The following is a 27,498-nucleotide window of genomic DNA, read 5'->3' as shown; positions in this document are numbered from 1 at the left end:
TTACATACTACATTAACAAAGCATTATTGCAATTTTTCTTTAAACTTACATCTATTGAATTTCCAGAACCAGTTATAATGAGTTGCGATGTTGCATTTATTTGTTTAATTTTATAAAATATATTATTTATTTTTAAAGGTTTAAAAAGATCACCATTTTGATTATCCTCAATTTCCCAGCGACAAATATTACCATTACTGCAAGAATTTTTGTCAAAAATAAGAAAAAAAAATAAACATAAAACACAGTTCATAAATAAATACTCACATGTCGCCACTTATAATATAATTATCGCAAAGAGCAAAAGATTCAATAAAATAGTGGTTATTCTCCAGAATCATTTTATCCTTTTCAATGGTACCGTTCTCTGTGCGATTATAAGCAAGAAGATCACTATTACCACAAAACCAAACCTTATTTTTAGTCATTTGTACGCATTTATTATTATCTACATGGTAATTATCGTCTTTTTTTACTTCATATATTTGTCTTCTTTTATATCCTTCATTAATCCAGTTGTAATTTGTAATAAATTTAGAATTTTTATCCAAAGATAAAAGTGGTTTACATCTGTAAAAGAAAATAAGACATGTGTTCTTCAATGTGATCTAATGTAAAATCGTGAATATCTATCTTCTGTAAATATGTAAATATTGAAATTTATTTGAAAAAGATACAATTAAAAAATTAAATCAAGTTTTGCTAAATACAAGATAAAAAGTTGTGACTTAAGGGGATCCTAAAGTGGTCTGTTTTACCTATTACTTTCAAATACACTATACTTTATTTTGGCCGTGTAGAAAAAACCTTAATTGAAATTAAAGTACATATGCTAATACACTACAGACGGTCGATTTGAAAAGATTTTTCAAGCTACGCAGCCAAAAAAACGAAATTTACGTAAAATAGAAGGTAAAACAGATACTGTATCTGGCTTGAAAAATCCTTTCATGTCTGGCTTGAAAAATCCTTTCCGTTCATTCGTAGTGTATTAGCATATGTACTTTAATTACAGAAAAGGATTTTTCATTCTACACAAAAAAAATATAGTGTATTTGAAAAAAATCGGTAAAACAGACCACTTTCTAGGATTTCCTTAACATTAATATGTTATGAAAAAGTTTTATCGACAAATATTGTATTCGACTTGAGAAAAAGTATTTTTGTTAAGAACACTTTTCTATTAATAATTTTAATTGGACAAATTTGGATTAATTTAGAAGCGATTAATGATCCCAGTGAACACAGAATATTGCAAACATTGCCGCAATGTTGTTGCAATGTTCTGTGTTTACTGGGATGTCAATGCATCGTCTCCGCCAATAAAAAATGGAATAATGTAAGAAATCAGTTAAGAGGATGCTGAAGTCATATTGTTACCGACCGAACTTCTAATTTTCTGGAAAGTATGGCATTTTTTATTGCTTTGATAGAATTACAAATCCTTTGGTGTAAGTAAAGTGCACATGCTAATCTTTCGGTGGATAGTGAAATTTAAACCAAAAAATAAAAAAAATTTTTGAAAATTTATCGACAATGTCACCTCAAAGAATTATATCTTTTATATCAAAATTATACTGCTTCAATCTGCAAAACAAGAGTGTGTGCCGAAGAAGAGCGTATGAAACAATAATGGAAAACCAAAAAAATAGAGCTTAGAGACTTATTTTCAAAATGCCATACTTTTCCAGATTTATGCAAAGCATGCGTGCAATATAGAAGAAAATGGTAAAAAAGAGCTATAGATTAGTTCCGCGATTTTGGGATAGAGGCGCTATACAGTTCTCAGTGCTATCTGTCATATACAGAATCCTTTAGGTTAGTTATGTGTGTTAGTTGTGCGTGTGTGTGTGTGTTTGTGTTATGTGCTACAAAACCCGGCTGAAAAAAATGGGTTGAAGGCACTCTGAAGGATAAAAAAGTGTATGTATTATACATAAATTTTGCAACATTTTTGCAAATATTTATATTATTTAGTTACATACATTCATATTCTAATTTCTGTAAAATACTTTTATTCATGTGCTTCATGTGTTTATATTATATATATTATGTGCTCCATATTATGTATATTTACATCAAAGTATCTATGTAAAAAGTTAATATTATTTTGTATATTGTATATATTTTTATAATAAATGTATATGTCATATAACTTATTTATAAAGCATGAAATATAAAGGTATTTTTAGTTTCTTGTATGTATCACTTGTAAAAAAATTTGGATAAAAAAAACATTAATTTTGTGACTTGCAATAATCTGTTTCGATATATACTTCTTTTAAATACTTACAATTAGCCTTATTTTATGCGTTTACCTTGGTATCTAAAATACACATCAAAATGTAAAATTAATTTCTAGTTCAGTAGAAAAAAAACATTGTAGTCTTACACCAGAGAGGAATGATAAAATATCATGTATATGTAATAACAAATAAATCACTTTTCCACTGACATTATACACAACTTTGCAGAAATAATTTTATTCTGTGAATTTTGAATGTGTGGTGCGGTTTAAAACACACAGTCGAAATATGTTTATATTTTTTAAATAATAGTTCTGATTTTTCATGAATCACAGTGGTTTTATAAAATGTTCAATTTTAACAGTTTTTATTAGACTGTACTTTAGACAATATTATATTTTGCCATTTCTCTCTGTTGTAAGACAAGAATGTTTCGTTTCTACTGTAATACAAATACATTTTCGATTTTGATACGTATTTTAAATACCAAGTTAATCACATAAAATAAGGCTAATTGTAAGTATTTAAAAGAAGCATATAATAAAACAGATTATTGCAAGTCGCAAAATTAATGTTGTTTCTTTTATCAAGATTATTTTACAAATAATAGACACAAAAAAATAAAAATATCTTTATATTTCATGCTTTAGAAATAAAAAATATGGCATATATCATACATTTATTGTAAAAAAAGTATACAAAATGATGTCAATTTCTTAGAAAGATATTTTGATATGAATATAGATAATATGGAGCATATAATATACATTATATATATACATAGAGCATATGACGTAATAAAAGTATCTTACAATAAAGAATAAGACAAGCCAGAAGCGGTTTTCTCGTGGACTGGCATTAGAAAATTCTTATTCTTGTCTTCAAGCCAGAGGCGGTTTTCTCGTGGACTGGCATTAGAAAATTCTTATTCTTGTCTTCAAGCCAGAGGCGGTTTTCTCGTGGACTGGCATTAGAAAATTCTTATTCTTGTCTTCAAGCCAGAGGCGATTTCCTCGTGGACTGGCAATATAAAATAAGACAAGCCAGAGGCGGTTTTCTCGTGGACTGGCAATATAGAATAAGACAAGTCAGAGGCGGTTTTCTCGTGGACTGGCATTAGAAAATTCTTATTCTTGTCTTCAAGCCAGAGGCGGTTTTCTCGTGGACTGGCATTAGAAAATTCTTATTCTTGTCTTCAAGCCAGAGGCGATTTCCTCGTGGACTGGCAATATAGAATAAGACAAGCCAGAGGCGGTTTTCTCGTGGACTGGCATTAGAAAATTCTTATTCTTGTCTTCAAGCCAGAGGCGATTTCCTCGTGGACTGGCAATATAGAATAAGACAAGCCAGAGGCGGTTTTCTCGTGGACTGGCAATATAGAATAAGACAAGCCAGAGGCGGTTTTCTCGTGGACTGGCATTAGAAAATTCTTATTCTTGTCTTCAAGCCAGAGGCGGTTTTCTCGTGGACTGGCATTAGAAAATTCTTATTCTTGTCTTCAAGCCAGAGGCGGCTTTCTTGTAGACTGGCAATATAGAATAAGACAAGCCAGAAGCGATCTAACGTCAGCTAACAATTTTTAATAAATATAGTCAGAGGCGATCTAACGTCAGCTGACCGTTTAGAAAAAAGAGAGCCAAAGACGATTTATTCGTGAACTGGCAGATTTTAAGAAATATTGTCATAGGCGATCTAACGTCAGCTGACAGATTTGAAGAAATACGTATTTATTTTAGTTAGCAATTTACTGCACGTGTGATCTGTTTATATTTTATCAGATAATTTATAAGGTCATTTAACCTTTTTTCTCGCAATTAAAATTCTAGCGTATGGCTGAATGATGTACATACGAGACAAAATAGACTTATACAAGGTGTCTAATAGATATAAGTTAGATATGATAAAATATTTTATTTGAAAAATGTATGTATAATACTATATATCTAATTGGAAAAATATGTTATATGTTTTTCCTAAATTTATTCTTATGTAATTAATACAAAATAAATAAATAAGTTAATTAATTATTGAATACATACATATACATATTGAATATAGTTATCTTTATTTTGTATTTTATATAACTGAAATGATATATACTTCCATTATTTCAGTCATTATCATATAAAATACAAAATAAAGATAACTATTTATTGATTATATGTGTATATGTATATATTAATTAATTGATTAATTAGTTATTTAGTATTTACTACATAAGGATAAAAATAAGAAAAGTATATGACATTTTTCTTCAGTGATATATATAGTATTATATGTATATTTTTCATTTATTATTTTGTCATATTTAGTTTGTATTTATTTGACACCTTGTATACGCTTATGTTTTCTCGGACATTATATTGCAGCCTTGCAACGAAATTTCAGTCGAGGAAACAAGCGCAAGCATCGTTTGTTTACAAACTTCCGATGACACACGTACACAGACCACACGTCAGTGTAGTGAGTCACCACTACAAACAAATGCGTACACACAGACCTACGCGGCATAGGTCCGTAGGCTGCGCCGATAATGTCATTTCATTTTTAGTACCATCGAAATGATGGCGCTTTCGCGTCGGAGTTCGCCCGTCACTTCAGCATCCTCTTAAGCAGGCAACATGATAAAAAGAAAATTTTAGAACAGTGCTCAGAATTAGTTCAGCATTTCAACCGATTTCCGTGGTTGACGCCTCCTATTCCTATTTTTACACGCGCGACGCAACTGCTTGGATTTTTTTGTGTGGTTTCCCCAATAGGCCTACTCTTCTGAAGACAAAAAATAATGAATTCTTAATTTAAAAAAATAAAATATGTAAAAGATTAGAATTTCTTGGCCTTTTATGAGATAGAATAGTCTTTTATGGTTAGTATTCATAGTCCGTACTTATTCCAGAATTATCTTAAGTACTGTCTGAAGATATTAATATGGCTTTCTAATTGTTTCATAGCATTTTTGGACCATACTTAAAACAATTTTAAAACTAGCAACGGACTCTAAATACCGCTCGACTAAAGAAAAAAAAAAAAAGAAAGAGAAAGAAAAGAAACGCGTCAGCAATAGTACCTCATGACGTGTAATCTATTAAAATATTTTCACATAATAAATATAAAAATAGAAAAATATTTTAAATAAATTTACATAAATTTCAATAATCAAGAGAGAAAACCCCACTCATAAATTAATAGTGTTGCTCCTAACACTCGGCGCTGGTTCGAGCAGCTTTGGCGCGCTCGATGAAGAAAGGAAACGAAACGTCAACCACAGAAATCAGCTGAAACGCTCGACTAATTCTGAGCATTGTTCTAGAATAAATTAAAATATAAATAAAGATTAAGCTTTGTTTAACTTACCGTTCACGAAATTTTTCCGATTTCTGATTCGTGACAAGCAATCGTTCACTTTTTTTTCTTAATATATATTTTGCCACATTATTAAATTGTTTGCATACCATACTAATCTGTGATAAAGTATGTACATCACAGAAATTAAAAATTATTTCTAATATTTCGTTCGGAAAAATATATTGGGAAACAGACATATTTGTCTTCACAATTAAACATTACCACGTGAGTATATAGATATTATAACCGTTATGTTCACTTCACTGAAAAATAAAAAAGGTTATTCTTTTTTATTTTTAAAGTCGTGAAGGATAAGGATGGATACTTCTAGGGAACTGTTTTATTTTTCCCGGTTGAAGTGTTCTTTTAATATAAGGTTTAAAAACTTTAGTAGCGATGAGTTTCTTCGTCACGTGGACTATCCTTAACAAACACGTACTTTCGGTATCGAGCTCGAGAGCGACTCCGACTGTGTCCGACTCCAAATTAATCGACTGCACTTTGTTAATGTATAAATGACTTTTATTGAAAATGAACACAGTAAGAACGCTGGTTCCGAATTACAATTCTTTGTTCCGAAACCAACGCGACTAGATCTGTTCCGACTATACAAAAACACGGACTAACGAATAGAGGGACGGAGCACAAGCTGTACCGTTGGAGCACGTTTGCGGCGGAGGGGGGGGGTCGCCATATTCGTTTAGTAATCACCACACATAGAACTCACTATTTGCATATGTGTGAGAAATGAAAGTCAGATCCTGCGCACAATAAACAAAATAGGAAATAGAAATAGGAATAATTATTAAATATTAGAAATAAGAAATTGAAATTATTTATTTTAAAAATAAAAAAAAAATAGAAAAAATTAATGCATGAATTAAGAAATAAGAATTGGAACTAATTAATATATTTTATTCTCTTGTTAGATGTAAAATAATTTCTCTTTTTAATATTAAATGATTATTGCTATTTCTAATATTTTGTCTACTGTATGCAGAGCCTCAGAGTAATAAAAGTTAAAGTATTTTATAAAATTTATAGTACAACAATAATAAAACCGCCTAATCTCTTTACGCTTGTCACTCGTTATGTCTAGTGGCACCACTACACGAGTGTAACCATGTCACAGACACAGAATCTCTGTGTGAGAATCGCTACATCAATATGGCGGAAAGCAGTCCCCCCCGCACGCTTGAATTACCATCCCCTCTCGCCTAAACTAGGACTTTAGACTCAGTCCCTCTATTCCTTAGTCCGTGGGCTGTTCCGAAATTCACTGCCAGTACTGAAAATCTATAGTTTACGTCACGTATATTGTAGATTTTCAGTACTGGCAGTGAATTTCGGAACGCAGCTTCGGGAATCGGCTCGAAATGTGCAACTAATTCCGTGCTCTGCACTAGTGTCACGCCAGTCGCACAGGCAATTGCGTAAGTTGGGTTTCAGAATCTCACGTAAATATTATCATTAAAAATTAAGAAAAAAAGAGTGTATACATGTAAAAACGTAAAATAAAAATTATTTGAAATATCTGCAAATTTGTTGATATTAGAACTTTGTTAACCAGTAAAGTGAAATTTACTGTCATTGGGGTTGATATGGACTCTAATAAAAAAGCAACGGTCATTGAAGTCGAATCTGAAGATGACATTGTTATTTCTGGCATCGCCGATAGATTTCCTAAATCGGACAATATTAAGCAGCTTCAAGAGAATTTATTTAACAAAGTCGATCTTGCAACAGTTGAGGAACGACGATGGAATTATGGTAAAATCTTCTTCGTTTTATGAATAAAAAATTATATTAAAAATATTCCATAGAAACATGTATAAAATTACTGTTCTATTTAAATTTCTTATTTATTACCATAATTTCCTTTTTATCTAAACTTCTATATTAGTTGGAACGAAAATAACTATTCATTTATTATATACATATAATTTCTATCTAAACATACTAACTTATATAATAACTATTATTATTATATCTAACTTATATATATATATATATATATATATATATATATATATATATATATACACAGGATGTCCCATTTTAAATTACGCACCTGAATATCTCGTCAGGGGAGTCACCAATCCGAAAATAACCCTTAAGTGGCTTAACCCTTTTGAGGCTTGTAAATTACAGTATTTTGATATAAAATACAAAATATCTTGTAAAACATTCAATTTTCGGGAATCTTACCTTAATACTTTTATGCACAAAATAATGAGACGAATCAATTGGTATAAAGAAAACACATAGTTGCTTTCAAGAAAAAATATGTAATTTGCAACATGCAACTGCATACTTTTTTTTAAAACCAATGTGTTTTCTTTATACCAATTGATTCGTCCCATTATTTTATGCATAAAAGTATTAAGGTAAGATTCCCAAAAATTGAATGTTTTACAAGATATTTTGTATTTTATGTCAAAATACTGTAATTTACAAGCCTCATAACTCGAAAAGTACTTAATGAAAAATAATTTCATTATAGTGTTTTGAAAAGCTCTTGACACCAGCTATTAGATTTTGGAATAAAAAATAGGGTGTTTTATTTAAAAAAAACAAAGTTGACCTTTATTTGACCTTGGCATGTACACCTTAGGTTAAACCAATGTCATCATCGGATGTCCCCCTCCGAGCCCAACAACTTTTGTAAGGATTATTTTCGGATTGGTGTCTGGAACAATGTCATCTTCAGATTCGACATCAATGACCGTGGCTTTTTTATTAGAGTTTATATCAACCCCAATGACAGTAAATTTTACTTTACTGGTTAACAATGTCCCAATATCAGCAAATTTGCAGATATTTCAAATGATCTTTATTTTATGTTTTTACATTTACACACTCTTTTTCTTAATTTTTAATCATAATATTTAAGTGAGATTCTGAAACCCAACTTACGCGATTGCCTGTGCGACTGGCGTGACTTTAGTGAATAGCTCATCTTTATACTTTACCTGTTTTTATATAAAAGATATATGTTAATTATTTCATCATTACTTATGCAGTAGCATTGTAAATTTACTAATTAGAAAACAATTGATTGATCTGAATAATAATTAATGGTTCGTAATCGTGAAACATTAATGCCACGTGTTTCAAATTATTTGCAATTATTGGTCTGTAAAAGTAAATTCTCTTATTTATTTTACTATCTATTGCATTGAGAGACGCGAAAATATGGTATGAAAATAAGAATTTTGGGACCAATTGTATATATCATACCTAGTAGAAAATTATTATAATTTTTAGTTATATGAGTTAGTTATATAATAAATTACATAATTCTATATAATGAACTACACTGGTTTTAGAATAAATAAATTTTGTTACCGTAAGAAACAATATATTTAATTAAATAAACATTTAAATAATATAAACGTAGTTCAATGCGTTAACCTTTTAAATACAACAAGTGCGTATATATTTCGCGAATACAATCGATGTAGCCGACAAACTCGTGTTAACATTTGGCGAAAACGATCGATGTGGCCGATGGATATATACAGGGTGTCCGGTAATTGTTGAATCACCTCTCGGGTGCAGATAGAGCGGGTTAAACCGAGTAGAAAAGTCCTCTACCATTTTGCAATTTTTGCAATATTTAATAAGTAATTAATTTAAAAATATTGGCCAATTCGCGCGTGTTTAAGAGCGCAGTGAGAAGAGACCCGTGGCGATACAGCCCATTGTTATTTGGTTATTAAGTGCGCGATAAAGCGTTGGGAGGAGCGCTTTACAAATGACAACGGCAACATTAGAGCGGTGCGTAACGCTAGATCCTTGCGTCCTAGCGATTACGTAACAGTAGGCTGTCTTTTCTCGCCGCGCGCTTAGACTCGCACAAATTGACCGATCTTTTTTAATTAATTTCTCATTAATCATTGCGAAAATCGCAAAACGGTACAGGACTTTTCTACTCATAATCAGTTTAACCCGCTCTATCTGTACCCGAGAAGTGATTCAGCAATTACCGGACATCTTGTATATATATATATATATATATATATATATATATATATACAGGGTGTCTGGCAATAATCGCCCCACCGGTCATATACAGGTAGAGGAGGTCAAATCGAGTAGAAAAGTCCTTTACCATTTTTTAATTTTCATAATAAGTACTGAGTAATTAACGAAAAAAGATCGGCGAATTCGCGCGAGTAAAGCGCGCGCGGTGAGAAGGACGTCCCACTGCTACGCGATCACTAGGACACAAGGATCTAGCGTTACGCGCCGCTCGTATGTTGCCATTGTCATTTGTAGAGCGCTCCTCCCAACGCTTCATCGCGCGCCTAGTGATCGCATAGCAGTGGGACGTCCTTCTCGCCGCGCGCGCTTTACTCGCGCGGATTCGCCGATCTTTTTTCGTTAATTACTCAGTACTTATTATGAAAATTAAAAAATGGTAAAGGACTTTTCTACTCGATTTGACCTCCTCTACCTGTATATGACCGGTGGGGCGATTATTGCCAGACACCCTGTATATATACAGGGTGTCCCAGACTTACCGAATAACCGGTTCAGGGTAGACTCCTGACGTTGTTCTGAGACGAAAGTTCCTTTGGCAAAATGTTGAGGGTGTCGTAATTTCGACGTTATGAAGAGCAAAAGTTCCCCAATCGATGCGCTGAATTTTCCGGCGCTCAGGGACATCGCACATCAAAGGAACCCCGTACTTCACGCAACGATTGATTCGATCGAGCGCGTTTCTCGCGATTGTTCACGCATTTACTGTTTACTGTTTCACAGTACTCCACAGGAAGAATGGAGTCAGATCCGTCGGAGACCTCGCCGGCCAGTGCACGGGCGCACTCCGCGTACGATTTATCTATCCGCGTATCTCGCGTTTAACACGCGACGCGTTTTCGCGCACGTGTGTGGCGAAGCTATCGTCGCGTCACTTTTCGACACTTTTTCTTCGCGACATTGACATTCGTATGACCGACAAAAAAGGACGGACCGATCGCTCACCGAATTGCACGAAATCACGACACGCGCGCGGAACTGTCAAGCACTAGCGTGAAGCGCCCCGCGCTCCCGCGATAGAAAATCGATATGAGCGCTGCGAGGTGTGACTTACCGCGTCTTACGTCGATACGGAGCAATCGATATAAGATACGACGTTTTTTTAAACAAAAATAAAATTTACATTTTTAATAAAAAATTAAAATTATTTTTTATTTCATATCTTACATTGATTGCTCCGTATTGACGTAAGACGCGATAGGTCATATCTCGCAGTGCTTATATCGATTTTCTATCGCGGGAGCGCACGACGCTTCACGCTAGTGCTTGACAGTTCCGCGCGCGTGTCGTGATTTCGTGCAATTCGGTGAGCGATCAGTCCGTCCTTTTTTGTCGGTCATACGAATGTCAATGTCGCGAAGAAAGTGTCGAAAAGTGACGCGACGATAGTCTCGCCACACACGTACGCGAAAACGCATCGCGGGTTAAACGCGAGATACGCGGATAGATAAATCGTACGCGGAATGCGCCCGTGCACTGGCCGGCAAAATCTCCGGCAGATCTGACTCCATTTTTCCTGTGGAGTACTGTGAAACAGTGAACAGTGAATGCGTGAACAATCGCGAGAAACACGCTCGATCGAGTCAATCGTTGCGCGATGCACGGGGCTCCTTTGATGTGCGATGTCCCTGAGCGCGGGAAAATTCAGCGCATCGATTGGGGAACTTTTACCCTTCATAACGCCGAAATTACGACACCCTCGACATTTTGCCAAAGGAACTTTCGTCTCAGAACAACGTCAGGAGTCTACCCTGAACCGGTTATTCGGTAAGTCGGTAAGGGACACCCTGTATATACAAGATGTCCGGTAATTGCTGAATCACCTCTATATGTGTATATATATATATATACATATATACATATATCTTGTATATATATATACTGTGTGGAAAGACTCGGACGATTCTGCACTCTTTCCTCGCGCTCTTAACTCTGAAGATTCCTCTCGGCTAAAACTAAGGGCTTGTTCGTTTTAGCTACACTGGGGCTGCTCTGGGTCTGCTCTACACAGGATAATACAGAACAGATAAATAGTTTGTCCTGTATTATCTTGTTTAGAGCAGACCCAGAGCTGCCCCAGTGCAGCTAAAACGAACAAGCCCTAAGGCACTATAAACGTGAGTATTCTCGCCTGCGCCATTCTCGATCCATTCCCTTACTTTTTGCCCTCTCGCCTCTTTGTCGCTGAGCTGAGAAGTTTATGATGATTAGGTATGTTTTCCAGCAAAGGACACAAGTTGACACAAATCGACACAAGTATCACTCTGTCTTTGTTCGATATTCAATGAGCAACAGAGAGAATAATACTTTTGTGTCGCTTGTGTCTGGCCGGCGTCACATAGAACCCGTAATCCGTAATCCGCACCGGAAGTCCGCAAAAGTTATTAGGGATTGCGTCTGTCTGTATTTTAGATATTTCATGTATGAATGTTCCCTCACTTACGGCGTTTGACGCGCAAATTTTAGGTTTTGTTGTCAGTGTTCACGATGACTTCTGTATATTCTGCAGTAAATAATATTTTATATTAAATGCTATTTGATATATGCAAGCTGTTATAAATATAAATTATTAATAAATGTATCTTATTTTACAGCGAATAAAATGTGGCTATTGCGGGTAGATAATGTCGGACGACATGAACGAATTAATAAAACATAAATGTTTTGTAACATTCAATGAGGAAGTATGCTAAATAGCGTAAAGTGACTTCCAATCGAGTACGAGGAGGTATTGGTTCCCTGATACACTCTTGTTTTGTAATACCTGGTCCAACCAATACTAATAGTCTTTGAAATGTTTCAGGTGACATTCTAAAGTAATTGAAATACTTGTCTGAATCATTCAATTGCATTTCTAGTACCAAGTTGTCGCTTGCTCCTTGCAATCGTCTTCTTTCCAGCTGAAATATCGGTCGCACCCAGCACTTGCGCTTCTGTTTTTTGGCACTTTCCAGTCTCTTCAATTTTAAATAAATTGTAAACATGTAAATCACTCTATTGTACGTTAGTTTTCTTTGATGAAATGGAGAAGCCACTGAATTTTTCAACATTGTAATCATAACTAATAACATGAACCGAAAATTGATTATGCTTCTAATTTCAAAATTGTCAAACAAATCACTTTATAAAAATAACAATTATTAAGATTATGACACGTTTATTTTTATTTAAAGTCGGAGTGCAATTGCATTGCGTGCTTACATGCCTCCTTGTAGAAATTGCGTCCGTAACGTTACGTGTGTTTTTATCTCCTTGTGTTCCATGGAGCCGTAAATACACACGTAACGGTATTACTATTTTTTATTTAACAGATTATAATTGTTTATTTGTATTTTATTCATAAGAAAACTACAGAATATATTATAATTTTAACAAAAATTTTAATTAAATCGTCAAATTTAGTTAAATAAATAAAATTAGAAAAAGCATTACTAGTAATAACTAGTAACTTGTAGTAACTTTTACGGAAATTTCATGGTATTACGGCTCCATGGGACACAAGGAGATAAAAACACACGTAACGTTACTAAGGCACTAGATATGTAGGTATTCTTATCCGCCATTTTGGTTCCTACTAGATGGAGAATTATAACATGTAACATGTTACACATGTACGCCATATTATACTAAGCTATACTATATACGCTATAAGGCTGGCGTCACATAGAACCCGTAATCCGTAATCCGCACCGGAAGTCCGCAAAAGTTACTAGGGATTGCGTCCGTAACGTTACGTATGTTTTTTCTCCTTGTGTCCCATGGAGCCGTAAATACACACGTAACGGTATTACTATTTTTTATTTAACAAATTATAATTGTTTATTTGTATTTTATTCATAAGAAAACTACAGAATATATTATAATTTTAACAAAAATTTTAATTAAATCGTCAAATTTAGTTAAATAAATAAAATTAAAAAAAGCATTACTAGTAATAACTAGTAACTTTTAGTAACTTTTACGGAAATTTCATGGAATTACGGCTCCATGGGACACAAGGAGATAAAACACACGTAACGTTACGGACGCAATCCCTAGTAACTTTTGCGGACTTTCGGTGCGGATTACGGATTACGGGTTCTATGTGACGCCGGCCTAATTCTCCATCTAGTAGGAACCAAAATGGCGGATAAGAATACCTACATATCTAGTGCCTTAACATTACGGACGAAATACCTAGTAACTTTTGCAGACTTCCGGTGCGGATTACGGATTGTATGTGACGGTACCCTTAGGGTATACTATAGACTAAGGTTGCGTTCCGTTTCGCACATTATGCGCACGAATTACATAGAAAACGTTCCGTTTCACTCAATGCGCGTATAAACAGCGCTTAGAATTCCCTAGATCCCCACCACCTGCAGCGCATAATACACGCATCAGCTACCTCAAGTTTGAGTTGCAGCAGCTTATGCGTTCCATGCGATTGCGTAATTGCATATGGCGATTGATAGCGATATTGTAAAAAGTGTCAAAATAGAAAGAGTCATAATGGAAGAGTCATTGATGATTTACTACTATTACTGTCACTCATTTCATCAATTAAAAACATTGTCACATTGATAGCGCAATTTATTGTAGAATCCATTTTGATTTTCCGCTTCTAATGCGTTCAATATCGTTCCGTTTCAAAGCATGTATCATGCGCATAATGAAACGAAACGCAGCCAATGCGCTAAGCATTAGCGATGCGAACGATGCGTGCTATGCGCAAAACGGAACGCAACCAAGATGTAGGTATTCTCACGTCTGCGCCATTTTCGCTCTTTTCCCCCACTCCTTGCCCTCTCGCCTAATCACCATAAACTTCTTAGCTCAGCGAGGGCGAGCTAAGAAGCTAAAAGGGCGAGACGGCACTATAAACGTGAGTATTAATTTAAATTAATACCCACGTTATAGTGCCTTACTAAAACCACCGATCTATTCCTAAATCGCTTGCCACGCGGTCGCCAGTATAATATGAGGCGCGCGCAATTAGACGCGCGCTACTTAAATGTTAATACATAACAAGTACATATATCTCTACACAGACTGACTCGAAAATTGAAGTAATCAGTCGCACTGGGTGTAAATGGATCGGCAACATGCTATGGATTGCAATAATTGCATGTTGCAGGCATATAAGATTGCTAACTTCCATTGATTTTGTACATAAAATTAGTACCTGAAAACCATGTAATATGGTGATCGCGCGTGCGAAACGTTGGAAGGAAAGTAATATGACGGATACCTGTGCCGATATGCCGATATCTAATTGGCCGATACGTACACGTATAAATAGCATATATAGTAGTCATGTATACCGTACATAACATCAACCAATTAAAACGTGACTGTTGTCTTACCAACGTTACGTATGAGCGAGAATTTAGTACATAGATTTTGGGGTCATGATTTAATTCGAGTTAGCGATCTAGTATATAGTATAGATGCTGTGTGTACTGCTCGCGCGGTGTGCCAATGCCAGTGAGTAATAGAGGATTCACACCGCGTCCGATGTCCGACGTACGATGTCCGATATCCAATAATAGAGCTTATTTTCTAGACGATAAAATATCTCTAGCTAGAATTTCTAGAAAACAAGTTCTATTATTGGATATCGGACGTCGTACATCGGACATCGGACGCAGTATGAATCCTCCATAACATTAGAATCTCACAGTATCAGACCACTTGACATACCGACCGTTGTATATACATAGTTATGTAAACGTGTCTATGATGTTAGGGGCTATGACACTGATTTTGAATTAGGCGCGCATCGGCTGGCGCTACTGTGCGAATCCGCTGGCGCCTCTACGCGCACTGTGAGAGATCAACGCTGATGATTGGCTAGCGTGGTCACGAGCCACGAAAAGAGGTGAAGTGTGTGTGTGTGTGTGTGTATATGTGTGTGATTGTGGGCGCGTGCGCGCGTATTCGTGTGCGTGTGCGTGTGTGGACGAAAGTGTGGGACCTTGTAAGACTTGGTGGCCGTGAGATATGCGCGTACGAAAGAATCTGTGTGTGTTAGTATTTGAAATACAACTGTGCAGTTAACTTAAAAACTAACGGACATTATTGGAACTCCTAGTTCGCTACACAATCCTATTCCTGCCCTTCGAGATCCTGACACGAATAAGGGATACCGTATTTCGAATTTAACTTACAAGTGGACCTTTACAGTTATTTATTTTTAAAATAACCGCAAAATAACTGTCAAAATAACCGAACAGAGTGTAACGTGTTAAGGTTTTTCTGTTAGTGAAGTGTTTACAAACTCGTGTACACAATGCGATGAAAAAGGAATTGGATATCGAAGTGCCGCTAATGTCATCTCCTTTAAAGAAAAACAAAACAGGCCAGGTAAACAATGGGCTTGTTCGTTTTAGCTGCACTGGGGCAGCTCTGGGTCTGCTCTAAACAAGATAATACAGGACAAACTATTTATCTGTCCTGTATTATCCTGTGTAGAGCAGACCCAGAGCAGCCCCAGTGTAGCTAAAACGAACAAGCCCAATGATCAATAAAAATTAATAATTTCTTAACAGCACGCGTGTCCAAAATCGAGACATAAGTACGAAGTCTTAGGACGGTATTCATAGTCCGTTCTTATATTTAAGGTTGTCTTAAGTATGGTCTTAAGATGTTATGAACCAATCAGAAAAATTCATATTAATATCTTAAGACGACTTAAGATTATCTTAAATAGAACGGACTATGAATACCGCCCTTAAAGACGTTATTAAGACGTCTTAAACATCGTATACGGTACTGAGTAGCGCGCATGCTCTCCTTACTTTATCCGCTATACTTCTCCTATGCGCAGACCGGGGGTACTCTCTCTGACAGAGTACAGAGTATAAGTTGCTATTAGTTGCCTCAGTGTAATGCCCGTATCAAACTACACATTGAAGGACAAAGAACTTTCAGCTCTTCTAGTTTCGATTGATCAAATTTCAATCTTTAATCTTCAATCTTCAATCTTTAATGCATAGTCTGATACGATCTTAAGGCTAGTTTTACAAAATACTTGTGCGAACAATGATCGCGCGTTATTTTATACGACATTAATCGATATTAATCGTTCTTTTGACGCAAATTTTGCAATATTATGACAAAGCAAAAACTCGAGAAAAGTGTGAAATTGTGTGACATTTACGACGCCAGAAGCAGACAACAGACTTGGCGGAGCGAAATAAAAAATTACGCAGTTAATTTTGTTACCCGCCGCGACTATGCGACATCCAAAGTATTTTCATAAACTTCTGCACTTTACGGATATAAAAAAATAAAATGTATCTGCGTTTTAAAGTGTTTAACGTATTAGATTATTTTATATTATAACAAATAAACAAAAATCATAATTAAAAATCTATAATTGTAGGATAAAATATCTAAGTCACTAAGTGCGAAAGCTAATTAATTATAGAAACTAAATTGGCAATTATTTTTTAGATTTAATATTTTATTATTTATCTCAATTACGATTTGAGATGTGATAACGATACATATGAAGCAATTTTATCGCTGTTCATCTGTGTGAAGTTAGTCCCACACTTTTTGAATTTTATATTTTTGTCCAAAATTTTTGTGCTGAATTGCGCTATGTTGTGTCAGTTTGCTCCGTAAATATCAGCTCAATAACTCAAAGCATTTTTCAGAAAAATTAAAAAAATGATATTTTTGCCAGTTCCATTTTTTTGCCATTAAGCTCGATTTTTTCCTGAATTGGCACTAATTTGTGTCGTATTGTTGAAAAAACCTCTTCTTTTGTGTAAAGTTTATAATCGCATTGCAATGCGATTTATCATTATTAAATTTATTTTTGTTAATTTTTTTATCCAGACAAAATGAGAAAGAAAGGTCTTTTCAATAGCACAATAAAGCACAAATTAGTGTCAATTCAGGAAGAAAATTGAATTTAGTCGCGAAAAAGCACGGAACTGACAAAAATATCCTTTTTTAAGTTTTCTGAAAAATGCTTTGAGTTTTATTGAGCTGCAGTTTACAGGACAAATTGGCACAAATGTAGCACAACTCGGTACAATTGACGAAAATATAAAATTCTATAAATGCAAAGCTAACTTTTCTACAAGTTTTCAAAGCGTTTAAAGTATTTTATTTCATATATTCTAACAAACAAAATAAAATATATAAATTATAATTACCGTGGCTCTTATTAATATTCGGACACCATGATACACATTCGGACACTGTAAAAAATAATTACTCTATATACTTATTTAATGTTAAATTAAGGAATTTATTGTTTTTTAATAAGCTAAAGCACTTATTATAGATGTCAAAAACATAAACTTTATTTATTTAATCAATGTAGTTTTCCATGTAATAAGTAGTAAATAAAATAATGTTTAATTCTTGCATCGCAAAAATATTCAGACACAATGTGTTGCAATTTATTCGTTTTAGTAAATCTGGATCGCTCGTTAGCATTGTTTGTAAACACAAGTTTTACGTATGTGTAGACGTAGCAATCTCAGAGATTCAGTAATGTTTTAAAATTTATTGATATCGAATATATTGATGAAAATGGCACATAAAGGCAAAAATAGTTTATTTGACAAATGCCAACTTGTTACTCATTATTGTAAAAGAGATAAATCATATCGAGAAATAAGTAATTTATTAAATTTAAGTAAGATTACAGTAGCAGAAATTATAAAAAAATATAATTATGAGGATTGCATCAAATTAATTCCTCAGAAAGAACGTCTTAAACTTCTTGATTCACGTGACAGACGTAAAATTATTAGAAAAATAAAGAAAAACTCTGGATTAAGAGTGCTCTTAAATTAACTGCAGAATTATTTGAGAAGACTAGAAAAAAAGTACATTTGGATACAGTTCGCTGAACGTTGAAAGAAAATGGTTATAACGGCAGGGTCGTAAAAAGTTATACGTAAACAAACTGAATCTCGAAAAAGAAAGCTAATATTCGTTAAAAAATTTATTTCTAAAGAATAAACATGGTGGAACGATGTTATGTTTGCAGACGAAAGTAAATTCAACATTTTTGAACCTGATGGACAAAAACTGGTGTGGTGTAAACCCAACGAAGAACTTAAAATTAAAAATCTTAGATCAACTATGAAACACGGTGGTGAAAGTTTGATGATATGCATTTTAATCTTATGAGTGGGAGAATTAGTTTTTATTGATGGAATTTTAGATAAGAACAAATATTTAGAAATTTTAAAACAAAATGTAATAAAAAGTGCTACAAAACATACGTGACACTTTTAAATTTTACCAGGATAATCATCCAAAACATTAATCGTAAATTGTTCAAAAATATTTATTAGACAATTGGCCAAAAATATTACATCCTCATTTACAGTCACCGGATTTAAATCCTATAGAAAATTTATGAAACTTATTAGATCGTAACATTCGAATCTTAACTATAAGAACAAAAAAAGAATTAAAAATATGATTAATAGAAGAGTGGCGGTCCGCGTATTACACAAAATTGAATAATTAAACGAACTTATCGTGAAGTTCAATTATAATTATGCTGTCTCGTCCGGATGGATACTTGTAGTAGTGCTCCGCGCTGCGCTATTCTCAACAGGTTTTTTAACCTATGAAAAATTCAAATTAGGCGCCGCTCTCCTGCCCCGAGGCGCGCCTATCTGCACTTATGGCTGTCATTCGTTTAAAGCACACAAATCTGATCCAGGGTTGTGGGTGGGAGGGACTCTCCATCCGGACGAGACAGCATAATTATAATTGAACTTCACGGTAAGTTCGTTTAATTATTCAATTATGCAATGTCTCGTCCGGATGGATACTTGTAGATGTTTAACGCTCAGATTTGTGATGAGACTAAAATAAAATATGTGGAACATAGTTAATTTTATAACTGTCTCTTCTGTGGTGTTTACATACTTCGCTTATGTACACCTTCTTTCCATACATCTTGTTGTCCACACAAGGAACTGAACAAGACTAAAGGAAAACAGAATAAAAATTCCTGATTGGCTTATATGCATAAACTTAAAATAGCAAGGCAATGGCATAAATATTCTAATCCAACAATTCATAGAATATAAATTTTAGTAAAAAAAATTTTTGGAATGCCTCCTAATAACATATATTGCCAGGTAATTATGTAAATTATGAATTCTGCAGAATTGCAGACTGGAAAGTCGCGTGATTGACAATTGGACGATTGTAAAGACGCACAAAGACGTCCGAGGATGTACTCCAGCCTGCAGTACGTCTGATCTTATCCACACTAATGCCCTTAGCTGCTGCAAAGATGTAGAAGCGTGGTGGATAGAATGTGTCGAAAAGACTCTTGTATATATTCCTGCTGCGTTCAGCTCCGCTTTAACCCTTGAACACAATGTCTGAGGGGAAAGCAGCATTGTGTGGAGAGCGAGAGGAAATAAGAAACAAGTCACGCGACTTCTGCCGAAGATCGTGTGTTACCCTAAGGTAGAAATTAATTAAGGAGAAACCGCAGAGCTCCGGTCTGTCAAGAAAAGATTTGAAAAAGAGTAGAGGTTGCGATCTCCCGCTCCTTGACGTCTTAAGTCTAGCAGGTATCACTATGATAAGAGTATTTAACACGAATAACATTCGATAGCTGAATGACCGCTAGGGTTTGCATTCTTTGAGCTTGCTTTGTGTTCGGTCAACTCCGCGCGAGCAGACAGACTCATACGAGCGTCCGAAGACGCTCTACTTTATCTAGCGACAGAATTGTCGCGCGTGTTCTCATTGCCGCCGGTATCTTTTGATCCGGTCGGCGACACTGTTCTCAGCGCAAGAAATTAGACTAATTTCTTGACCCTATATCTAGAGCAAGTCTAACGTGCGAATATAAGGTAGCTAACTGGTCCACCATTGGTGTGGTGTCTCAGACGAAATTCACATCGAGGCTCCTATGGTTTCCGCAACGCCTTTGAAGAATCTGGTAACAAGAGGGTGAAAGCCCACCTCGTTCGAAGAGATAAGTGAGACGGCCGAGCGGTATGTATTTAAGGTGGCGTAAGAGCCAACATTCGGAAGGGAAGAGGATAAGAACTCTAAAAATGTCGAAATTGATGTAGCCTAACAGCTGATTCTATTCCTTTGGTAAAAAAGACCACCCTAATCTCAAGGGATTTGTATACTAGGCTGATGTGGCCTGGTTGTTTTTTTTTTTTTTTTTTGTAAATGATGCCAGCGTTGTTTTCATTGCTGCAGGCGGTGTCCCCCTAAGCAAGGAAGCCTGTCGGATAAACTCGCGGCTGCCAGGGAAATCCTGTTTCAGGTCGGGTGAATCTCTCTGAAAGAAGATGGCAGCATATTAGCGTCCGGGTTAAAGCGAATCGGTTGTTCGATTGCGAGCTTATTAAGTAAGAGGAAAAAATGGCTGGGCCTGCCACCAGAGGGCCACCACAAGTCCTACCCTCCTATCCTAATGATTTTCCGTAAGACCCTTAAAATCAGAATAAAAAGAGGGAAGGCCTAAATGTAGAATCCACTCCAGTCTAAAGAAAAGGTGTCCACCGCTTGTGATAGTGGTTCTGGGCCAGGATACAAAGCGTTGATACTTATTGTTAATAGATAATGCAAAGAGATCGACATCAAAGTTGCCGAAATGAGAGTCGATTCTATCAAGTACGACTGTTCGGGATTCCATTCTGTTTCTTTTGACACAACGCGTGATTCCGCATTTGCCCGATGTATTTTGAGCTGAGATATACGAAGCGTAAACAAAAATATTCCATTCTGCGCACCCTTTCCAAATCTTTCGAGAAAAGGTAAATAACACAGGGAATTTAATAGACTCCATACGGTACATTAATGTAAGATAAAACCGTGGAGCTATCAACTCTTAGGAGTATGTAGGCCCCTTCTGCCTGAAAGGCGAAACATCTTAGAGCGTAAAGGACTGCTAAGAGTTCCAAAAATTTAATATGGTGATGTCTTTTCTCGGTGACGCATCGGAGAAGTTCTCGAGGTCGAAACGTTCTGTTCTAATGTTGCGTTGTGGCTTACTCAAAAGGGTGGTTTGCCACCATAAAAGATCTTTGATTGAATCCGGCAAAGTTCTTTGAGCTTCAAGGTCCTTATCTGAAGATACAAGGGCTAGAAACTTTTCCCTCATTTAGAATACCGTACTGCTGGACAGACCGATATTAAAGACTCGATGAAGCTAGTGAAAGAACAAATCTTGCAGCGTTTCTTTCCGAGCAGAGTCAGTGTCATCTGGAGGAGCTTCTCTCTTTTGCCGGCTAGAATTGAAATCGCAAAGTGCTCTTTGTCCAAAAATAAAACCAAATATTTGGTGATTTTTCCGGTTTGAGTACGCTTTTGCGTACGTTGATGTGCCCATACGAATCTGCCATCAGAATAAATTCGTCCAAGCACGCCACCAAGAAAAGACCCTTCTCTTTAAGGGAGTACAAAACCGGCCTTAATAACTTAGTGAAAATATAGGGGGCCGATGCTGAACCAAAAGGAAGGACTCGGAATTGAAAAAAGGCAGCTTTGAAACTGAAAACCTAAAAGTTTCCTGTCTTTTTATGAATAGAAAATTCTTCGGGGAGAGGAGGCGGATCACCGTCTTTCAGTCTTCCAGTTTAAAGTGCGGTGCGCAATTAAACTGGTTAAGACCCTTTAGGTTGAGAATAATTCTCCACCTTCCTGACGATTTCTTAATCACAAGGTATGGTGATAAGAATTGTCCTTTGTAGTCCGCTACCTTCTCAATCGCCCCTATATCAAGCAATCTGCAAATCTCCTGAGCACAACCTCGACCTTCAGATTTGGAAGGACACTGGAGGGTTCACTGCTTTGAGATGGTGGTTATTGCGTGAAAGGCAGCCTCTTCTCCTTCTAATATTTCCTCGACCGGGGTCTGGAACGAAATGGTCGGCGACTGCTGCTTGCTGCCCTTGTCCTATTCGTCGCCCTCGACTGTCTGACAGGGGCGCGGGCGTTTCCGATCTGGCCGGCGCTAGCCGGTGATTTGATAGGTTGCTGAAAAATTCTCGGATTGACAGAAAGTCGACCTGATTATGTCCTTTGATGATTTCTCCTTGGAAGCGGCCTTTTTTATCTGCTCCCCGAATGAGGAGCCAAAAAGGAGATCATCAACCGGGATAGTGTCTGCCGTGTTTGTCGCAATTAATTTGAGAGTTGGAGTGATTTGCGCTCTCCTAGACAGCGAGAAGTGATAGGAAAGATCGGTTAGGATCTTCGCTCCTTCGTTAACCCTCGTGATAGCGAGGCGAGGCTCTGGGTTCAGACCTTTTGCGTCTCTGGGCAGAAGAGATCTGAGACTGCTTCGCCCAAGTTGTACAAGGCTATGACCACCTAATCCTGATCTTTAGCCGTAAAATCGTCTCTTTTGACGATGGCGTTATTCCTAGTGGCCACTTTACACTCCTGATTTAGTGTAGGGACCTTAAGGAAAGATTGCCTCGGGGGGAAGGGAATCTTTTAAGCGACACTTCCCGCTGATCCGCTGCAAGATACTTACAAGATAGTTCGTGCCATCTCTGTGTTAATACCTCATTCCAAGGCAAAAACTCCTTTCCGTCGAGATCGGAAGCAAACAACCGTCTGGCGAGATCATCTGCGGTATCCCTCGTTGGGGCAGAGGTCATGGGCAGAGAGTCCTCCTGCAGCGAGACGTGCTTAGGCGACCTGGATAGCCGTTTGCCTTCGCCGAGAATCTGGACCGTCTCCGCGATAAGAGAGTCTGTGTTCCGATTAATCGGAAAAAAGGTTGTGCCGTCATGCCGCCTGTATTTCGCAAATACAGATCCAGCAATATCATACACACCTATCTGAGGGTCCGCAGGCCTCACTTGGCTCCGATGGATGCCAAGAGATTATCCTCCGAATCAGATCTCGTCTGAGTGGGGGTATCTGGCTCTGCACCTGACCCTTGGGCCTCCTGGTAATCCGCCACGGAGGCCAGTGACACTAACTAGGAGAGGCGACTAAGCGCTCTAACCTCACTTTGTGTCAGAATCTCGATCGAGCGAGATATTTTATTATCCATGCCCGTCAGCCGCTCCCTGGATGTGATCGTGATAGTTTCCTCCTCTTTGACCCGTGCGATGGCCTTTCCCATCTCTGAAAAACCCTGGAAATCACTAAATAAAAATTATAATATTGTAACCGCGTGTTGAGGAATCGCACAACAGGAAAACAATGACAGCCATAAGTGCAGATAGGCGCGCCTCGGGGCAGGAGAGCGGCGCCTAATTTGAATTTTTCATAGGTTAAAAAACCTGTTGAGGATAGCGCAGCGCGGAGCACTACTACAAGTATCCATCCGGACGAGACATTGCATAATTATTTAATGAATATTATTTCCAACATGCCAAAACGTTTAAAACATGTTGTTAAATAAAAAGGATATCCAACAAAATACTGAAATTATAATAATTTAATAACATAAAATCTTAAAGGGCTCACAAGAACTAATAATAAAATCTAATGATTAATGGGATCAAGAGCCAATGCCAGATGTTCTTTGCTGATTATTCTTTTTCCAAAGTTTCTTTATTGATAAGTATACGTTTCGGCCACTATCGGGTCATCTTCAGTACAATAGCTAAAATTCCACAATTAAAATTACAAAAACAATCTCGGCAATGTAATTGTATTCGTTGTTACATACCTGGTAATTAAAGAATCCATTATAACAGTCTGAATCGCATGTTGTATGTGATAAGTGAAAAATACTGTATAATAAAAGATGACCAGAATTAGAAAAGAAAAGAAAGGAAAGAAACTGGCCACGAGAAACAAATTGAATTGAAAATATGTAAATTGATAATTACTTATGAGACGAGTTTGTTGTTAATGTCTAGTGATGTTAGTGGCTGACTGTGTGAGGTCGAAACGAGTAAAACGTACGGTACAGGAAGAAACTAACATTATTGTGAGAGGGGGAATTTGGAAGGAGAATTAGGGCGGTAACAATTTTATGAGTGATAAATAAGCTTCGGACAGAAGGTCTGTGTCACTCTGTTTATTTATGGCCGATTTTTGGCGTTTGATGTGTATCATTTCAGATGTCAGTCTCTTCCAATAAGAGTTTTCCCTGTCCATTATCTCCACCTCTTCCTAATTAAAACTGTTAAATTCATTGCGATGTAACGATATTACAGAGAGATTGTTGGAATTAATGTTGTTCTTTTGTTCGTTAATTCTGGTTTTCAATTATCTTTTTGTCTGTCCGATATATGCTGCTTGGCAATCATTGCAAGAAATTTTGTAAATTACATTGCAATGCGAGAATTTGTTTAAGTTATCTTTATGGGTTTTAATAAACATGCTTAAATCGTTGAATCGAGAGAAGGATAATTTTTAATTGTATTTTTTTGCTACGAAAGAAAACTTGTCAGAAATGTCATTAACATATGGTAAGACAAAATAATTTTTGTTGTCAGAGTTGTTTTTATTGTTAAAATTATTATTATTATGAGTCATATTATCTCTTTTTTAAAGAAATGATATTTAAGTCTCGTTCGTATATTGTTAAAAATGAACGGAAGGGATATCCATTCATAAGGAGTGTATCTACAATATTTGAAAGGTTCTTTTGATGAAATCTAGGATGAGACAATAGAAAGGCTCTGTCAACCATATTCATAATAACTCCTTTGTGAGTGTGATGGGGTGTTTTGAATGAAAATTTAGAAATCTCCTGGAAAATGTGGGCTTTTGATACCAATCTGTAATAACCTTATTGTTTTCTATAATAATATTCACATCTAGGAAACTTATGTGTCTCCCTAATTCAAGCTCAATTGTGAATTCGATTCTATTATGTATCGAGTTGAATCTATTCAACAAATCTTCCGTACTGTCTTTAGGAACCGCTATTAAAATCAACATACCTATAAAAAAATGGTGGAACGAACGGTAAAGAATTGAGTGTCTTTTCTTCTACGTCTCTCATTGCAATATCGGCTATAATAGGCGAGAGAGGAGAGCACATAGGGCTGCCAAAGGTTTGTTTATATATCACATTGTCAAACTTAAAAAATGTATTATTAAGGATAAAACTTATTGCAACTATGAATTCTTCTTGCGAGAAAGAAGTGTGTGGAGAGATGCAATCCCATCTCTTAATAATGCTATTGACTGCGAGATCAGTAGGAGTGTTGGTGAATAACGATATTGCATCAAGTGAAACAAAGACCACATCCTGCTCCAAACTTATGTGACTCAGTTTCTTCACCAATTGAAAACTGTTGTCAATGTGGCTGGGAGGTTCACCCACACTTTTTTTGAGGATATTATGTAAGAAGGAAGCTAGTTTGTATAATGAACTGTTTAAACTAGAAACCATAATTCTTAATGAAACATCCGGTTTATGTACCTTTGGCAAGCCGTATGCGCGTGGGAGGATGTCACAGAGTGACACAGACCTTCTGTCCGAAGCTTATTTACCACTCATAAAATTGTTACCGTCCTAATTCTCCTTCCAAATTTCCCCTCTCACAATAATGTTAGTTTCTTCCTGTACCGTACGTTTTACCCATTTCGACCTCACACAGTCAGCCACTGACATCACTAGGCATTAACAACAAACTCGTCTCATAAGTAATTATCAATTTACATATTTTCAATTCAATTTGTTTCTCATGGCCAGTTTCTTTCCTTTCTTTTTTTTTCTAATTCTGGTCATCTTTTATTATACAGTATTTTTCACTTATCACATACAACATGCGATTCAGACTGTTATAATGGATTCTTTAATTACCAGGTATGTAACAACGAATACAATTACATTGCCGAGATTGTTTTTGTAATTTTTAATTGTGGAATTTTAGCTATTGTACTAAAGATGGCCCGATAATGGCCGAAACGTATACTTATCAATAAAGAAACTTTGGAAAAAGAATAATCAGCAAAGAAAATCTGGCATTGGCTCTCGATCCCATTAATCATTAGATTATAATAATTTAGTTTATATGTAAATGTATTTCATAGAAAAATGTTATATTTTGTCCATAAGTTATAAGTGTGCAAATATTTTTGTGATGCAAGAATTAAGTATTATTATGTTTACAACTTATTACATGAAAAATTACATTAATTAAATAAATATAGTTTATGTTTCTGACAATTACAATAAGTGCTTTAACTCGGTAAAAAACAATAAATTCCTTAATTCAACATTAGATAAATACACAGTAATTATTATTGACACAGTAATTATTATTATTACAGAGTAATTATTTTTCAAGTATCATGATGTCCGAATATTAATGCGGTCCTTGTATATTTGTGCGCAGACTAAAATATCTAAATTGCTAGTCACAAAAACTAAATAACCGTAGTAATAGTAAATTGGTACTAGAAAATAATTTGTAGATTAATAATATTTATTAATCTTATAATATTATTTTATAATTTTTATCACGATTGCACGATTTGAGATGTAATAACAATACAGAGCGATTCCACTGTCGTCTATTCTGCCCGAGTGCCGTCGTGCGAATTGCAAGGTGATAGCACACAATAACAACTATCGTAGATCATAAAAACAACCATCGAGTTGTGCGTTAAAGTATTTCGATGCTAATCTGCGACGTCGATGATTGTTATTGTTTTTTTGTGATTTAACAATAAAACGCGGTGTACGCAGTGTACACACACTTTTTGCGCGTTATCATCTTCGTATTATTCTTATGATACACTCAAGCAAAATGAACGACAGTAGAAATTGCTCTGTATTACTGCCTCTTATTGTTAAATTGCTATCATGACAAATATATTATAAGTTTATTTCTTATAAATAATCACCAATTTGTTATTGACACGAATACTTAACTTCTGCAACTAGTGACTCTCCGATACTTTATTCCATGTAAATATACATATATCTAATTGACAA

At 35.7% G+C, this 27,498-nt stretch overlaps 2 long non-coding RNA genes across 2 annotated transcripts; one reads left to right on the top strand and one right to left on the bottom strand.

Moving 5' to 3' along the window:
- The first annotated feature begins 1,365 nt into the window (after positions 1–1,365).
- LOC137000258 (uncharacterized) lies at positions 1,366–12,578 on the top strand. The gene is made up of 3 exons (XR_010890541.1): positions 1,366–1,923; positions 12,230–12,363; positions 12,439–12,578. It is a non-coding gene; the product is annotated as an uncharacterized lncRNA (long non-coding RNA).
- Positions 12,477–13,694, bottom strand: LOC105668570 (uncharacterized). Its single transcript, XR_001100129.2, has 2 exons — positions 12,837–13,694; positions 12,477–12,592 (listed from the first exon to the last, which is right to left on the bottom strand). It is a non-coding gene; the product is annotated as an uncharacterized lncRNA (long non-coding RNA).
- Between the last annotated feature and the right edge of the window lie 13,804 nt (positions 13,695–27,498).

The sequence above is a fragment of the Linepithema humile genome, chromosome 5, assembly GCF_040581485.1.
Source record: "Linepithema humile isolate Giens D197 chromosome 5, Lhum_UNIL_v1.0, whole genome shotgun sequence".
NCBI lineage: Eukaryota > Metazoa > Arthropoda > Insecta > Hymenoptera > Formicidae > Linepithema > Linepithema humile.
The sequence above is the reverse complement of the archived record's forward strand: the minus strand, read 5'-3'. Positions and strand labels throughout refer to the sequence as shown.